Genomic DNA, 18,826 nt, shown 5'->3' with positions numbered 1-18,826 from the left:
CGTCGAGTCTGCACTTTAACTGACAATGTTGTACCAATCTGCGAAATTGCGGTGTCAACAACAATGTGCATTTACATCATTCTGAGAGGGAATCTTACTCAGAAATTATGAGTTACTGGGAGGTGGGCAGCAGGTGGAGTCGCAGATTCCACATAGGATAACTGGTGAATGTGGCCATAAACGTTATTATTGGTTTCTTAAGATAATCATTGAATTTTATATGATTGCTTTGTTAGCTAAAAGAAAAAAAAAAAACAAGAGTTGGAGACATTTTAATGGTGGAATCATGAATGCAAGACATCACTTCAGGTCAGCCATAATCTGACGCTTTTCATAAGTTAGGATCACTATCTCTGCCGCCCAGATGTTGCAGTGGATTACCTCATTCATCAACATGTGGAGTATAGAGACCTAAACAGCTTGGAATGTTAGGTTCAGAGACGCAGGAGGGAAATTGAGCTCCAAACAACTACACTAGTGACAAAGAGCAAGCTTTTTTTTTTTTTTTTATCGGAGCCTTCCTTTTTGTTGACTGCTTGGAATAAATATTTTTCCCGCATGGCTGCTTCGAGTGTGTAACTGACGCTTTTTTGCTGCTCCAAAGCGGCGCTGAAACTTGTCAAATCAAGTTTTCCAATGTGCCGACTTGAGTTTTGGAATGGAACGGAGAGGAATCCAATTGTTGTTATAAAAATATCCTGTCGACTGTGACTGGTGTGTGTGCGCAAGTGCGCGCGTATGTGTGTGTGTGCAGGGGTATCTGCAAAACTATCGGGAAGCAAAGCAGTTTTTTTTCCTCTCTAATGGAGATGGAGAGAAAAGCAGTCAAAACCGCAGGCCTGTCTAAATGTCTGTGTGTGTCTGTGTGTGTGTTAGCGTGCACCTCCCAGTCGGTGGGTATATTTAGAGATTGTTGACAAGCATGAAAGTGCCACTCTTACATTCTATTACAAGACAGGCCAAGCTGTGTCATTCATCGCATCTCTGTGGTGGACACACACACACACACAAACACAGATTCACTCACACATACCAAATCATGTATGTATAGACAAATGAACGCTAGAAAAAATCTACACAAAGCCATGCAGCGCAGTTTAACAGACGCCTCCATGCTGAAGTCCTGGCTTTTGACTTTAACACTGTGAGCATATTGTGTAAAAGCGAGACAGCAAAACTCAGAGAACAAAATATTATCTGACACTTCAGATACAATTTACAGCTCTTAAAATCCATCCTAAGCTTCTGCAATCTATTCTGAAAGCTTTGGTACATTATGTTTTAGCATAATCATTTCAACGTACACTATTAAACCTCAGCATGTCAGCACAGTTAAATAGATGCTACATTAAAGGTTTACACACAATATATATATTTATATTTATTAATTATATCTAAATATCTATATTCTTGGTAGCAGTCATTTTCATAGATATGAAATCAAACATGTACCCAAAAAAATCATAAAACACACACTATATCTCTGATCTCTTCGGGTCACAGTTTGGGGCATTTCAGTAAACAGGGATAGGTGGCTTTTTAACTAAGCATCCACATAATGTGTAATTGACACGAGTGCAGCTCTGGTGCCTTCTCTGAATAAGTCATTAACATAAATCTGTGCTGCCAGAAACGACAAAAGCTTTAAGCACAAACAAAGCTATAGAGTAAGACACACTGAGAGAGCACTGCATCAGCCGAAAGTAAAGACAAAACACTGCTATTTAAAACCCAACGGTCAGATATTAAATATTTGGCTCTGTACTGCTCACATAGAGGGAAACATAAGTAAACTGTTGGCTTGTATAAGGACAGTGTGCTTGTGCGTGCATTTTAGCATAAAAAAGTGTGAGCTGACCTGCATACAGGTCCGCTCTGTATTCCAGACAGACAGCAGTGTTTGTGCTCTAGTAGATGTTTCTGTGTGTGTGTGTGTGTACGTGCGTGTGTGTGTTTGTGTGTGTGTGTACATGCGTGTTTGCTGATGTCCGAAGCAACAGTCGATACTATTGAAATCTACTCATTCATGTCTGGCCGCGAGGCAAAGCTCAAACGTCCTTGTGAATAAGAATCACACGCATTTATCTCTCTCCTCTCTCTTGTTCTCGCTCATATTATTTGTCCTTGTCTTTCCGTTCGCCTCTAAAGCCCTAATTTTGTTTCCAAATGTCTTTCGAATATCTCTTCTTGTGTTTCTTTCCTCTCCTTTTTCTTCTTCGCTCATCCTTCTCTGATATGAAATCTGTAGCCACATTATTTGCTGCAGTCAACAGCTGCTGCAGTTAACCGCAGATGTATGCATCAGCAGTGAAAAATATTGCAGTTAGATTTAATAAGAGGAGCACGCGCACACATACAGATATCATCTTGGGGTGGATAATGACACAATATTCACCAGTAAAATCAATAATGATTGGACAAGAGTGCGATGTACTCTGTAGATTTTCTTGACTTTTTTTCTCGCTTAACCATGAGCGATTTATTCATTTTGTGTTTTCTTTCCAAATGTTTAAATGCAGAAATAAAGAGAGTCTGTGTGTTTTTTTGGTCTTTCCCAGAAGCTTTCTGTGACATTCATTCTGCAAAGTAAAAAAGGGATTTCTTTCTCAAATGAGTCTTTGTGATTTCTGAGACGCAGAGTCATGGCCTGCACACAGAAATGATTCTGGACCTGTGGCAGGAATTTTTATTCATGACAGCAGCAGCAGCGAGGCCTACTTCAGCGGGGCCAGCTAATTTCTGGTGTCAGGCAAGGCTAAATGAGAAAAGCACACTGTTCCATAGCTCACGGATCACCATCATCAAAGGTAATTGCTGGATTCTTGGTTTAATGAAGTATCTGCATGTTGTTGTTTTTTTGTTTGCTCGAATAATGTTGTTAATTTTTGGATGTATCGAATTTGATGCACATAAACACAGCTTTTCATAGAATTAAACATATAGACCACCCTGTGCTCTTTAGTTCTTTTAAACCACTCCCTGTGCTTTATCTATGGTGCTGTTAATATGGAAGGTGTACCTGAGTTTATGACAGTGAAGTTAAAACCAGAAAAGACCGTCTTCTGTTGAAGACATAATCCTTATAAATTCTGACTTTTCAAATACAAAAGAGCCAAACAGGTGGCATGCTTGCTCTCCATCCTGCAGGAGTGGAACTGACTGTGTGTGGCACCAGCCACCCTCCTATGAGTCTTTATTGCTGTGCCGGGTTGTACAACAACAGCCACTAATCTAGCAGGCTGGCAGGCAGACAGGCGGCTGGCCGGTTTGTTCTACAGGCTGCGTGCAAGCCAATTAGCTCCAGTTTAACAAGGAAAAACTGTTGCCAGGTACACTGTTTTCACTTACAGCTTTTGCTGCAATATAATCCTCTACTGTGCAGTAAGTATCAATGATATGACCAGAGAGAAACTTCTGTTCACGCCGATGATCCTTTCTGCTCATCACAGAGGTCAAAAGTCGGCCTCAGGCGGCAGGAGGATGCTCAAGCAACAACCAGATCCTTTTCTTATCATAAGCCGTCCACAGAGCATAAAGTGGCTATGTGGATATCAGTCTGCTTTGTGTGCAGATTTGTAGATGTGAAAAGGCGACGCTTCTGCAGGTGTGTGTGCACATTTCCACACTGGCTGCTTAGATCACCCTCCCTGTATCAGTCTTGTTTCCTTCTTGCCTGGATGACTCGCTGGCCGCAGAGAAAAATGATAAGTAGGCTACACGAATAGCGCCTGTGTGCAATCGATGGACGCAAATGCACCAACGGTGTCTTCTGGGGAGGTGTGCGAAGGAGAGAGGAGCGAGAGAAAGGGGGGTGGTGGGTGAATATTAGCTTATTTTCCAAGCAGGGAGCCTGTGATCCGGTTCATAGTGTAATTGACGGATAGGGGGGAAACCTGAGAGAGATATGATGTGGCGGCTGGGCGGGGGGCAAAGGTGGTGGTGCAAGGAGATAGAGACAGACGCACAGAGACACAGAGCAATATGGAGAATAGAAAGTATCTGACACCCGACACAACTCTCTCCCCGCCACCACCTCCTTCTCCCCATTAGGCTAATTCTTTGACTTTCTCTTGTTGCCAATAACGTCTCCAAGTGATATTTCCCTCTATAACGGCATTACCAGTGGCTGCCTTCTCCAATGCAATCAAACCATTAAACACACAGTGCCGCATCCCCTCCATGGAGTGATTTCCGTCCAGCAGAAAAATGACTGAACGTGAGCTACTCCCCTTTCCTGTCATCAATAAAAGGAATAATTGCATGTTTGCAGAGAGAGGATAAACTTTAAGACTGCACATGAATTCTCATTTGCTGGTTGGTAAAAGAAAAAATAATGACATCAATATTGGAGGCCTGTATTCCACATAGGTCCTTAATATGATTTAATAATGCTTCCATAGCTAATAAAATAGACAAAGCACATTCATTCATGTTAAAATATCTAGTATGATTTTTTTTCTTAAATATAAATCGATAGATATGATGACATGAAAGTAATTTGTACAAAAAACAAAACAAAAAAACTATAAAATAAAAACTTTTGCTTCAAGTTCAAATATGAAGTATTATACAAATCAATCAAAACCTCCTCATAAAAAAACAACTCTCTGCATTGCGGACAGGCTGCAATTTCCAGGGAGGGAAAACATTTAGTGGGTTTTGATAAGCGCGACAGCCCTACAATATCCAGCCATTAAATGATTGCATCCGGCTCTCCGCACTTAATTACGGTGATTATATCAGCGCTAACGCGACAACAATGACACAAAGTTTTAAGATGCAGACGGCGCAGGACGCACTTTCTCTCCAAGGAGGGCCTCGCTCTCGTGTCTGCGTGTTCAAACACTTGTTATTTACCGGCGACGCGTTTATTTCAATTACCCGTCTGCATGTCAAATAAGCTCCAGTGTTTATTAGCACAACAAAATATAATAAAACGCACTCTGGATTTCGGATGCGTGGGGGGAGGGAAGGAGATGTCGGATAAGTGGAGAAGGACCTGGTTCTGCTTTTAATAAAGAATGAGGAATTAGTGCATATTGATAGGACTTAATAAACGGGGGGGGGGGGGGGGGAGAGAGCATCATCAAACTAGTCGAGACTGAGCGGATCGTGGTTAATTTACTATGGGAGAGAGAAGGGGTGGGAGGGGGGTGTTAATGCGCGCGTCATGACGCCTTAGTATTTCCAAATGTGAGAAATGGCCTCTGTTTGGATGAGAACGAGTTTGCGCGGATCTGAATGACGGTGAATTTACAGCGGGTTTATTCTGGGAGCTGTTCACAATGAAATGAGAGGTGGGGGGAAAGTTGGAAGGAAAAGAAACGCTTCTTGCAACAAGTTACAGTCCCGCCTTTAGGGGAAAAAAAATCTTAATTACTGTCCTCCTCCAGAGAGACGAACAAATAAAACACGGGAAGCAGCAGAAAAGCTTCTCACACGGCGGCAGAGGCGCACAGCATCTACATCTGATTATAGATGTGATTCTGGAGCGATCAGCGGTGCCGCAGTGAAAGCAAAAGTTTAGCCGGTTTCCTGATAATTAAGCAGGCGGGAGGCTTTCCTTTTATTCGGAACGCGGCGCTTCTCTGGATTCCAAATGAAATAACACCTCCCCCCCTCCCCTGCAGCTATCGATCCGGGAAAGAGGTGTGAAATGGACATTAATTTTTAGTCCACTGCTCTGTGCGCAAAGAAGGGGAGCAAACGAGATCAGCGGCGAGCATTAACAGCTGACTGCTGAGGGAGAGGAACACAGAGGTGGCAGGAGGAGGGGTAGAATCAAAAGCGCTGACGAATAAATCATCTTTCGTTAGTTTTCCCTCGAACTCGACACTTTTCCTTCTCTTTTGTGCGCCTGCAGACTTTTTATGTAGGAAGGGCAAGGAGGGGGGAGAGAGACAGAGAGAGGATAGGCCTAAGTAAAAAAATAAAATAAAATAAGAAAATGAAGTATTTCGATACTTTCAATTACAAAGTGCACTTAAGTTCTTTCCATTAAAAATAATTAATTAATCCTTTCATATTTTTGGATACATACATTATAAATTATTCTCATTATTCTTGTTCTCTGAATTTAATAACAGAGAGCACAAAAAAGTTATAAATGAAGAAAAAATATAAATAAAAAAATAAGAATTATCTTAAAGAGAAATAAATACGTAAAGTATTAAAAAGGCGTTTTAAATTTGCCTATGAAGCAAAGCCTGCTTCGTGTCAAATGACACGAGAAATAAGCGGCAGCCTATGAATCACCAAGTCTGAAAACACGCCAAAAAAAATAATAAAATCATGCATCAGCGTCTGCGTGACACAGTTTTACAGTCAGGCACGTTTAATTTGAAAAAAGTAACTATTTTAAAAATAATCACAATAAAAATACAGATAAAAATACAACTTTAAATTGCCCAAATTAAAAATAATGCCAATTATGCCAATGCTCTTTTAGTCCAGCGAGAGAAGCTGGACTAAAAGAGCCTTTAAATTAGAAACACTTTTAAAAAATGAAATTAGTTTAATACATCATTATAAGTTTCTTATTTCAAATGTAAAAATTTAACTGTGATTTGAAGCTTATTTTAGAAAACTGACACCACCACCTACGCAAAAAATGAACCTACTACTACATGCATGGATATCAACTTTGGAATATTAGTGCTTTGAAATGTTATACAATAACACATTGATATATCGGGGGGAAATGGATAAGTATCGGAGCTTTCAGTGGAGAAATGATACCGCTAAATATGGAAGAAAGGAACGTTTTCTTCACCGGTAAATGAGAGCAAAATAAATTACAAAATTGTTCTGTCCCCATCGGAAGCCTCGGATATAAATCACTGTTATCTATATGAGTAATTGGACATAATATGTCAGCAGCACATGTTGCCGTTTAAAAGATAATTATTGCTCGCTAATGTGTTTGGCTGGAAAATGAAAAAGGTTCGGCTGCTCTTTAGAAGTCAGGCCTCGTTGATCTGACAATCAATAAAATCAATCGAAAGTGATTCACCAGATCAGTGGATCTGGACCCGGAGCAGAGTTTCTGATTTTTATTAATTCATTCATTTATTAATTTACTTATTCATTTATTTATTTCGGAGGGGCTATAATTGTGAGTTCAATGACCCGCCTCGAGTCCACCTTTGCTCCAAAATGCGTTTTTACGCGCGATTTACTGCCGGAGCTGAGAGGACTTTTTAACTTGGAAATTACTGCTAATAGGTGTGCCGCATTTTTCCCAGACTCCTAATTTTATTATTCCCTCTCAGAAGCGTTCCGTCTTTGCCCACTAATGCGCGTGGATGAGGGCGCGTGCTCGAGAGCTGTGTTGTTTCCTTCTATGAAGTCCGTCATAAAAAATATAAAATAAAATAAAAAGTACTGACTGACAAGGCCAGAGTACAGGGAGACTGCGAACAGAAGAGTGAGCAAAAGTTAAATATATATATTTTTAACTATTAACACGAGCTGTTTGATTCCTTGAGTCCTTAATCATTTAGAGAAATGGAAAAAAATAAAATTCAACACGTCAGGCCTGAAGTGAATAGAGGAAACGCATAAACTACACAGACTATAGGGGCGTGACATCTGTTTGCCAAAGTAATACTTAAATAAAAGAAACGATCAAGTTAATTGTTAATGTCAGTAATAATTACTTTTATTATTTTTCCCGCCGATGAAGCACTGAAAAATGTTACAAATGTGGTCTTCCAAAATGCAAACGCAGCAGCAGCAGCGGGAGCTGCCGCTTAAATGAATCCGCACTTTGCCTCTGTGTGCTCGGCCATGAAGCTGGAAGGCCCCCGGGACTTCCACCGGCTGGGTGCCGCATATCTAGTTTAGGGGGAAGGATGTAAATTGCACTGTGCTCCCTAGTTAACAGGTGTTTTCCAACAGAGTTGAGGCCCGTGTGTTTGTGTGTGTGTGTGTGCACACGCTTGCGTGTAAGCGCAAGGGAGTACACAAAGTGGCACTTTTTCTGTTTAAATTTACGCCGTCTGTTTCTGTGAGAGCTTCATTTTAAGAGGAGTATTTACAGCCGCTCGTGGCAGCAGAAGTAAATGCAAAATCACCTCGGCGTCTTTATTCTCCTCCTTTTTCTTGTGTTCCTTTTCAAATAATTCTTCAGTAATTGTATGATTTGAATAGATAATCGATATAAATATGAGTTCCAATTTGAAGATTAAAACGCAGAAGAGTTTAGAACGATGAGTGATGCCAAAGCTGTGGAACAGAAGTCCTTCATAAACTCCTATTTGCGCTTTTTGTGATGCATTAAAATCTGACTGATGTGAGTGTTTATTAAACCCCAGCTAACGGAGCCAATATGCGGCCGTTTGAGCCACATGCCCTCATCATTACGAGCGTTAGTGCTACAGAGCAACAGTAACTTCCACTGAAAACCGCCGGTGGAGGCATTCAGTGAGCTGGAACCCCTGTAACCTTCATGGGAAGAACTAAAGCCGAACTTTTAAATAAATATAGTCACAGCAGGCCCGCGACTGACGCTTATAATCGCCGGTTAATAAGACAAAAGTGGTCCCAGAGGAGGAGCAGAAATAATAAGGCTGTAAAATTTTATTTCATTTCTCTGACTGACTGCAGGCTTTGGCGATAATTCAGGTGGCTTCCAGCAGCTGTGATCCGTCTTTATCTCCAGTGATGATGTTTAAAGTTTACAAAGTTCAGCCTTTGGTTGCAGTGAGATCGCGCGGTGCGGCTGTAGGGCGGTCGTGTTCGGCCATGGTAATGTACGCACAATGTCATCCACACACGCACGAAATAATGCGAGTGCTTTCAAGAATCTTGTTCTTGTTTGGGGACCTCGCATATGCGCATGCACGCGCGCATACATAAAGAGACAAACAAATATAAACGCACACGCATTCACTAAGAGATTTGTTTATATAATTATGTATATGTATATATATATATATATTTCATTCTTTTCCACGCGTGGAAATCTCCTCGCGCAGCACTTACGGCGCACAAATCCCCGAGAAAAAGTTTCCCGACTCGAAACGCGCTTCCAAAGCGGAGAGAAGCGGCGGAAAGGTGTGGAAGCACAAACTGTGTGAGCTTCAAACCCAACAATAACAACAACAACAACACAAAAAAACTCCGAGTGTTACTCACCTTGCCGTGGATGAATCCGCTTTTCATAAAGACGATTCCCGGGTTTCCGGCTTCTTCTTCTTCTTCTTCTTTTTTATCCTCACAAAAAGCTGAAAACTTTTCTGCGGGTAGAGTATCAGCAGCTCTGGCCCCTGTGGCTCTTGCGCAGCAGCGCCGGAGATAACGGGAGGCGCTTTGGACAAGCAAAAGTAGTTAACACCTCCCTGTTAGTTTACCAAAGAGCAGCCGGAGAGGAGGAGAAGAGCGCGAGGGAGAGAGAGAGGAGAGAGGGGAGAGAGAGAGAGAGGGTGACTTTCCACAGACACACTGTAAAGTGGGTATCAATAGCGCAATCGCGCGTGCAGCCCCTCTATCGAAACACCGAGAGGGACGATCAGTGCGAGAAAGAGGACTGAAGCCGGCGAGAGAGCGCAGGATCGCAGAGACAGCGGCAGGCGTGAGCGGTGGCGTGAGGGGGGAGGGTGGTGTGAGAGTGTGTGTGTGTGGAAGGGGGAGGGAGGGGGGTGCTCAATAGCGACGTGTGTGAGGCTGGAGCTGGGCTGCGCGAGGCTCTGAGAAGGGAGTGTGGGGGTGGATGGAGAAGACGGGGGAGGGAGCGGGTGTCCTGGGTCCAGTGCGCTCTGAGGTGCAGTGCTGCCGCGCAGCGCTCGGATCGCTAAATGACTGACAAACACACGCAGACCGTCTGTGTGCCCCGTCTCGGGTAAAACTCCACACTTTCACTTCATAATCGTTTGCGAACCATTTTGATGTGAGCGTGTTTATCGTGCGTGGCCTTCACAGCGGCCCGAGTCAGGAAAGCTCTCTTTCCTTCCCTGGGAACGAACGAAAGAAAGATATTCTTTTAGTAACCTAAAAGTGTTAATATCCCGAGAGCGTTTAACGTGCGTTTAACATTCCTGCCGTTTTAATAACTTAATCTAAGTGACGTTTCGTTTTCGAATTCCACAAAAATAAAACGTAATTAAGGCATTTTTTTTGTTTTTTAAGTTTTTCTTTTTCTTTTCTTTTTTTGTTGGGGGGGGGGGTGTTTGTTTTTTGTTTTACGAATGACCAACCTCGCGCATGTGTGGAGACTGTTTCTTAACACCACACCATCCCATCTCCTCCTCTTGCCTCTCCCCTCTGTCTGGTGTTTCGTTCCCCTGGGTGATTTCCACTGCGCTTTGTGCGCAAAGTGAATGAATTATCCCCCTTCTCTCTCTCTCGCTCCCTCTCTCTCCCTCTCTCTCTGTGTTTTCCTCTTTCACCAGATGGAGAGACTTCTATTTGCCATAAAGCCAATGAAGTCCACCTCTTAACAAAAAGAGGTGGACTACCAGACAGTCTTATAAAGTGCGCACTAGAGACTCAAGTTAGTCACACAGAAGGAAGTTCACTAAACCCGGAGCTGTGCGCTAAAGTCCCAGCCAAGATCAACCAAACCTGCAGAATATTAACAAGACAGATGATTTTTTTTGTTAAGTTGAGAACGTAGTATTATTATTATTATTATTATTATTATTATTATTATTATTATTTAGTACAGTACTAAACTTATTCAACTCAGCCCTTAAAGTAAACGTTTTTAAGGATTTGTTGAAATGTATTTTCCTTAGCTTATGCCTTTTTTTGCAGCTTCTGGTATAATCCGCCTGTTAACTAGAGTCCTATTCCTGAAAAGAAAAAAAAAGGCATTTGGAGTGTGCTGAAATTACTCAAACTCAAAGACACAATGAGTATATGTGCATGTTAGAGTGAGTGAAAGACAGTGAGGGCGCTTTGCTGTCCCCTGTCTCCTTCTCCATTACACTCCTCTGCTGGTCAGACGTGGAATTGACCAACATCACAGACTGCTTTACACACTTGTCTTCTAAGCTAACTTCTTTTGTGCAAGTGGTGCATTTTATCTGCTGGATTAAAAAAAACTATAAGAAAAAAACTACGTATGGAAAAAATATAAAACCACTTTGTGACACCTTCATCAAAAACAAACAAAAACATGAAGGAGTGTCGACTGAAAAAAGCCATTTTTATAACAGTGTACAGACACAAAATAAAGGGGGACACTAAGTTTTGTTTTATATCAGAATTCCTGGCAATAAAGATTTATCACAGAAGAAAGCCCACTCGTCCTTAATATGCCACAAATAAGTAAAAGGAGATCTGAGATCTATAAATCACTCCTCTCCTGCTATAAGGGACGGTCATTATTATACACTTTTTTCTCACATCAGCATTCAAGACATAATCTACCTCAGTGTGCAAACAAGAATTCCAGATTTCTGGTGCGAGGATTAACACAATGAAAACAATTAACAACTTGTGCAGATTAGACCTGCTTCTTCAGGTCTTCATACATGGCCTCAAACATATTTAGTCAGAGTGGTTGCCTTTCCAGTGGAACTCACACTTTGATCTGAGTTTCACGCTATAATATACTGATGTTTTAGCTAACAATACCGTGGGAAACGGGTTTTGTGTGTGTGTGCTGGGTGGTCTCCAAACACATGAGGGGCAGCAGCAGCAGTAGCAGTGCCATTAGTGATGTGTTGTCTTGCTAATAGGCTCAGTTTGGAGTCAATGGGGTGACTGAGGAAGAGGGCCATCCATGTATTAGATCCCCCTCCATTCAAAGTCTAATGGCACCCTTAAGTCCCCCCCCCCCACCCCCGTTGTTTTTAAATGCTGCCTCTGTGTGTATTGACTAGGAAGCAAGGAAGCACTTTGATTCACCTGCACCTGTTTCACTGCTCAGCTATCTGTGCTGCCCCCTCACTTTTAGCTGAGCATGACATCACTCGAAATAACTGCCTAGTAAGAAGTTAAAACTTGACCAGTTTGAAATGGTGCAACTTTAAATGAGCTGTGGGCATCTGTTTGTTGACAGTTTGGACCGAAGGAAGAGCCACAAAAATGGTCAAATTGGGTTTAACTCGAAAACTAGTATGTGCTGGTTTTCAGAAAGATTCTTGGGGAGTCTCTCGTCATTAACTGTGGTTTTGTTGAAACTCCGTACCTGTGTGGACTGTACGGCTCTATAATAGCATCACACTATTTCCCTGGTGCTCTCAATAAAGACAGTCACAGTTTTAACAAATGGTATCTGGCACCCTTTAACATTGCTGGCTCTACAAAGTGCTTTAAAATGTGTTTCTGGTGTGAACACACAACCACATTCACCTGGCGTCTTGCTACTTGGGTAAATGGATGGCTGAGGGACTGAATCACCACCTGGTCACTGATGGATAACCACTTGAGCCAAGGTCACTTCAAGAACTGCTAGAAGGCTTTGTGAAATTTAATTTCAATAAGCAATAACTAGTATTTTAATCAGTAAGAGTCTGCATCCCCAACATGATCATAGAAACTTCTGGGTAAGATCGCTGGATTAAAACAGCAGAAAAGTATCTGCCTGGACTCTCAAATCCTACAGCACTTCTACATGTTATTAGACTCGGGTTAGGTTAACATCAGGACTCGTTTTCTTCTCAGCAGGTTTCTTATATCCATCTGAACTGAGTCATGTTTTGGTGTTATGAAACCCCTGACATCTCCAAGTGATAATGAAAAGCTGAGCTGACAGCAGAGGGCCAGGACTGCCCTCTCGCAACCTGCTTTCACCTCGGCTTGGCCGGGTTTATCCTTAAATTGAATTCCTTTTTTTTAAAGCTCCAGAAGAGGCGGGCTAGACTGAGCCGAGTGCAGTGGAGAGGGTGTTGAGACAAGCTGTGCTCTGCCTTTGTTTGTGTTGCTTGTTGGCCTCACTATCAGACATTCGATTTAAATGGAAAAGCACAGAAAACAGGTGCAGTGAAGGCATGTTGCATCTTTTTTTGATCTGGCTGGTCTATAAACAGATAAAGACAATGCTTCACACCAGGAAGCCCTTCTGTATTTTATGGTTTGAACCCATAATCCTTTGATATTTTAAGGCAGCTCATACTTGACCCTCCCTACCACCCAGTGACTTTAGAAATACCCTGTAATGTCCTTTAACACCACATGGGACTTAATTCCTTAAACAAACCGTGTTTGAGTGTGATTTAGAGCTAATCTGGACAGGCGACGGTCATTTCTATCTTTCCTTTAATAATTTACGATTGGTGGAATTTATAGCACTGGCTCCCCAGCCGTGCATGCCGCCAAATCCATATGTCTGTAATATAATGAGATTTTAGCGCAGCGAGAGTATAAATTATGGTGTGATTTGTTCTCTTGCTGTTTTGTCAGGGCACAGCCTTTGAGAGTGTGTGTGTGTATGTAGCTTGGGGACATGGCTGGCATTTGGCTGCCACAACGCTCTAATTGCTGACGTACACACAGATAGATGGGACCTGATGGTTGGTGTCGCCACTGGAGGGAGAGAGGAGGAGGAAGAGATGGGAAAGGAGAAAGAGGGGAGAAACAAGGGTTTAGGAAAAGAAAGAGGACAGATCAGGAAAGATGAGGAGGGGAGGAGAACAGGGGAGCAGATGGACAGATAGACACATGGAGAGACAAGTGCGAAGGAGGGATAATGTCTTATGGCTGGAGATCGAACTTCCTGCAGCTCCACAGCCAAGCGGGTAACCACACAGAGGGAGCCACATTTAGAGAAAAGAGAAGCAGAGATGGAGAGAGGAGGGCCAGACTCTGCCACATTCATCTCCCTCTCAGATCCGATGCTCCAGGGAGCTGTTGGAAAATGAAGAATTACATGGCCCTGATCAGATTACATTACCGAACAAGTGATTACATGCATTTGACTCTTGTACAAAGGAACAAAAATGAAGGAAGGGAAGGGAAACATACATGATCTGATTAATTATGTAATTATTTGGTATTTGCTCTGGCTATGATACATGGGTAACGTTCTGAGGGAAGGTAGACTGGTAATTTCATCAATGTTTCACTGCCTGCCATCTAAACCTGCCTTCATATAAATGTTGAATTTGTTCCAGTTGCCAGTGGTAGAGTTGAATACTGTACGCTTAAAGCATTTTCTATCATTGTATTTCATCGGCACGACAAAAAAAGGGGAAAAGACGTGGAATCAGAAAACCTATGAAATACAAACGTTTGACAAAATGAATCATACTTGACGTGCCAGTTTCAGGCAACAATTCCTACTAAAACTGATCACCAGGTAATTATTGTAAAAATAAACTATTTTTAAATATCCTATATGATGTGACATTAGCAACACATTATGTATTCAGTATCTATGTCATCTCTGTATCCAAGACTCTCGTCCCTCTCACCGAGATTTAAAAAAAAAAACTGCAGAACTTATCAAAAAAAAGAAAAGAAACTTTTCTCTTAAACTTAAAAAACTGTAGAGTTAAGTTCAGAGAAATATTGAGGCTGTGACAAAATTGCTATTAAGGCTATATGACTGGAGGATGCGACGATGGTTAGACAATATTTTTTATTTCAGAAAATAATAATATTTAACAATAAAAAATGTAGTTACAAAATCTGACTTGTTAAATGGCCATATGCCTCTGAGCTTTAGAGCAGATTCAAATTTTTCTGTCAAACTCAAACTTTTGCTTGCTTTAGCTAATTCCAACAATAACTTCTAGTTTACTTTGATGCCTGTTGAGTATTACATTTGCACAAAGCCTTACATTCACCATCGCAGAACAAAATCTATGTTACTCAGACCTCAGTAGTCTGGAAAATATGGCATGTACTTTACCACATAAACCAACTGTCTATTATAGCTCCAGAACGAGCTAAAAGAAAAGAAATAAACTAAAGTACCATTTTCTAGAGCCTCCCAGAGCTCCAGTAACCCGCTGCTTGTTAATATACGGATAAAGGTGAGGCTATCTATCTATCTATCACAGTCAGCACAAGATGTTTTAATATTGAGCCTCAACTGGAAGTGGAATCTGTCAAGTTACTAAAATCATGTACTCCTGCTTCCCGTTACTAGTTGTGTACACCTTGTTTTATATCAAACAAAATAATAACTATTTATATGAGAAGAAGAAGAAAGAAAGAAAAAAGAAAAATCACTTTGTAGTAATAAAAATGCCTTCAGAAGTCTTATATAAGTGGTGCGTTCACCTCATACTTACACATCTCTATATGGAAATCAAATTTTGTGATATTTCTCGCCCCAGTAATGAATTATACTTAAAAAAAAAAAAAATCTTATTTTCAGGGGATTGTTTCCGTACAGCTTAGCATTTCAGATGTTCTTTTTTCTTAAATTTCTAAATTTCAGCATTATATCTATAAACCTGTCTATAAATCTACACAATAAACAAGCCACAAACAAATACATGATTAGATGACGCTTGTGCAGAAATGTGTAATATTCAGCTGGCTTCAAGACTGGGAACGATCACAGTGTATTTTCTCCCTCACTGCTCCGGTCGCGCCATCATCTTCAAACATCCACGGGGAGTGACTTGTTATTTGCTCTGAGCTGTCTGCACGGTTTGGCTTTTTGATTAGAGAAAGACAGAAAGAAGAAGCGAGGGAGACAGAGGAAGAGAGCCGAGATAGTGAAGAGAGAGACAGCCTTGAGGCACATGTCAAGCAATGTCACAGATAATCACACATTGTCTTAAAATAGCTTTGAAAATGACAGTGTTAGGGCTGGGCTGGGGAGGGTGCAGGAAGGGTTTAGGGGTGTGTGAGAGATGCACCAGAGCACATGTACCCTAATTAAAGACCAGATAAAGTTAATTTCTGACATCTCCCAAGGGGAGACGCTTTTATCAAGGGCAACAACAAAATATGTTATCTGTAAAAGTAAGATGGGAGTTGGAGCGGGGCTAACGTGACTATCTAACACACTGCACTTTTATCTGACACACGTCTGCTTTGTTCTCTCAAAAAGAGGAAAATATGAGGGTCACTGCAATGACAGAAAGAGAATGACTAATTTTCTCAGCCAGTCAGGTGAAGATGGTGAAGGGGCCTTCTATCATCGTCCACCTAGTAAAACCATTCGATTTCACTCCAACTAACTTCCACATTACTGCTTGCACTAAATTGTCCCAGTTGCAGTCTGAGGGACTGGAACGTGATTGTTACACGTTGGTTAAAAATGTCTACTTTATCCACACAAAACCCTCCTATTTACTGCACGTTGCAGTGCAGTCACACAGGTCAAGTCTGTAGGAAATATATGTTTTTAAAAAATTTCATTTTATTCAAAATTAACAACAACAACAAAAAAGAAAAGAAATGCTCAGTGTCTGGCACTGTTACAACAAAATGTACTGACTGGCGAAGAGTCTAGTGTTAACTCTACGTGGAACCTAAAACGGGACCATGCTGTGCCAAGATGCTTATATATACATGAGCCTAAGACTGTGTAGGTGTGCCTTCTGCCATCAAAACAGGCAAATCCCATGTATGTAAATCAGGGAAATTTGAAGAACAGGTCACTACCCTGGCTCTTTGTCATGTTCTTAGAGCCTGTAATGAATATTTTTGTTGTGTAGTGTCCTGCTAAAATAGACTACTTTTGTTGGGGGGGGCGGTGTGCTTGGTCATCAACAACGTTCAGGTAGGTGGTAAACGAGTTAAAGTAACATACACATCATTGCCAGGACACAGAGTTTCCCATCAGATAACTTGATGGTAACGAGATAATCGACCAATTTACTTATGCCTCAGTCATGCAGACCTAGAGAGAGGTCAGCAACTACCCTGCAACCTCCAGTCACTAGGGAAAAATGTGTATTCCCTGACAGCTTGGGTAGTGGTTGCTGGGTGAAATCGGTCACAAACAGGCTTGGTGAGTAAATGTTTACTCTTATTCAAACTGATTTTGTGGCTTCTCTTAGTTTAGCACCAGGTTTATAATCTTGCTAGCTAGTTAGTGTTAGCCTAGCGTTGCTGCTGCCGCTGGGCTCATGTTACTTAAAAATGAACACCACAGCCTTAAAAACCTTACATAAAAATATGTCTGTGAAATTTTCTGTTGATTGTTTGAAATAAAAAGCATTACACAGCTACATTCTCGGCTGAAAATATCTTAAAAGGTTATTTTGTCACCCAGAAAGGGTAGTCTGGGGAAAAGGAGGATCGCATTTGTCGGCCACGGTTGTCGGAGCCTGTGCGTACTTGTAAGCACGGCAACGGCGGAGGAGCGCGGCTAAAAACGTATTACTTTTTCCGGGTCACAAAATAAACCTTTAAGATATTTTCAGGCGAGAATGTAGTTGTGTAAAGTTCAAATATCTGCTCGATTTATCAAGACATCACATATTTGCAAAAATGCACCGAAGTTTTCAGAGGCGTCCATTTTTTTTCATGCTTTGTGGCAGCTTTTGAACATCTGTGACATCTATTAATGTCAAATCTAGCCTTTATTTAACAACATAAGCAAACTCTATGTTACAATGATTGCACAGCCATTAAGGATCAAATCGGTTTCTGAAAAATGTTCTGCTTTTTCTCCCTCTGCTTGCTTCTTACTGTCTTTGAGGCTCGGGACCAGCACTCCTGCTGTTGGACAGAAAGACATCAACTCAGTGGTAAGTATTTTGGTTTTCCAATATATTAGCAACTGTCAGTGACATTTATATTAATCAGGCTGAACTTTAATCATACTTTAGATCAGCCTGTTTTACTTATTGTTTTATTTGTTTTTTGGTTTGGGGAAGTTGTTTCTTTACTGATCTTTTCCTGTCTTCTGTTATTAGACTTGAGATATGACTGCACTATGCTGTTGCTGGTGACTCCAGTTAATTCTACAAGACATGCTGTGTAAGTAAACAAACAACAACAGTTTGGTCTGCATTTCTTGAAAGATCACATCCCCCAAACTTAGTTTAGAGGGTCTACACTGTATATAGTGAAGTCTGCAAGTTTTCTAACAGCAAAATTTGTTTTGTGCCCAAATCATTTTGCACATCATTAGAATGAAAGTTATTGGCCATGTTTGCATAGCCCTATTTATGTTTGCATAAAATGATGCTTTCATGACATTATTGTGTGTTGGGTGGTGGTCACGGCTATCCAGACTGACAATTGGGACATTGAATGTCACCTCTCCGGTGGGGAGGGAGCCTGAGATTGTCCAAATTGGAGTCTGTTTTATACCAAATGCAGAAAAAAAAATGTTTTAAGAAAGCAATTAAGTTCATGTTCCAAAAAATATGATTGTTTGCTTGCAGGACACCAGGAGAGATGAGTCCTCCGTCACAGATGGTGTGGTGAGTGAAAATGGTCGCCTGCAGGTTCAAGCTCATTGCATCTCCAACCCACATCCACTGCCACTGTACTTAAGGGAAGTTAAAGACTTTCTTCTGCACCTACATTTGGATCACCTGGATCCATGACAGTCATTCAGGCAGTAATGCCTGGACTGGAAACAAGCCATCCTTAAAATATTACAACATTCCAGCTCATGTGTTGGAATGCAAAAAGAATGTGTTGTTTAAATTAGAGACTGCACTTGTGACAGAACAACAAATATTTTATTTTGATTATATAAGTAATGTAAGTACAAAACAAAGTTGTGGTAGGCCTAAACTTATTTTCAGAATAATTACATCTGAGACTTTGTTTCATTGTAAGATTATAACAGTGATGGCAATATAATTGTTTGTTGTTCAAAAGAAAAGTGTCCAGTATGTTGGCTGTTATACTTTGTTGTGTTTGAAAATAAAAGTTGGGCTCATTTTAACATCATTACAAAAAGTGTTGTTAATTATTTTTTAATCATATTCAGGTTACCACAAATTGTTTTTTTCAT

The 18,826-nt window shown here is 41.1% G+C and overlaps 1 protein-coding gene and 1 long non-coding RNA gene across 7 annotated transcripts in view; one reads left to right on the top strand and one right to left on the bottom strand.

Moving 5' to 3' along the window:
* rnf220a (ring finger protein 220a) overlaps positions 1–9,531 on the bottom strand; it is a 164,313-nt gene extending 154,782 nt beyond the window's left edge. For 2 of the 6 annotated variants that reach the window (XM_040044966.1, XM_040044967.1), the window contains exon 1: positions 9,139–9,508. The gene's annotated coding sequence lies outside the window, so the exon portion shown is untranslated. Of the gene's footprint in view, positions 1–9,138 lie in introns of all 6 variants that reach the window. The other 4 variants (XM_040044964.1, XM_040044963.1, XM_040044962.1 and 1 more) reach the window with 4 other exon arrangements.
* On the top strand, positions 704–18,491 carry LOC120741870. The gene is made up of 4 exons (XR_005697704.1): positions 704–718; positions 11,498–11,502; positions 17,180–17,186; positions 18,264–18,491. It is a non-coding gene; the product is annotated as an uncharacterized LOC120741870 (long non-coding RNA).
* The last annotated feature ends 335 nt before the right edge of the window (positions 18,492–18,826 follow it).

Source organism: Simochromis diagramma, unplaced genomic scaffold, assembly GCF_900408965.1.
Source record: "Simochromis diagramma unplaced genomic scaffold, fSimDia1.1 OVJJ01000663.1, whole genome shotgun sequence".
NCBI classification, from domain to species: Eukaryota; Metazoa; Chordata; class Actinopteri; order Cichliformes; family Cichlidae; genus Simochromis; species Simochromis diagramma.
The sequence above is the reverse complement of the archived record's forward strand: the minus strand, read 5'-3'. Positions and strand labels throughout refer to the sequence as shown.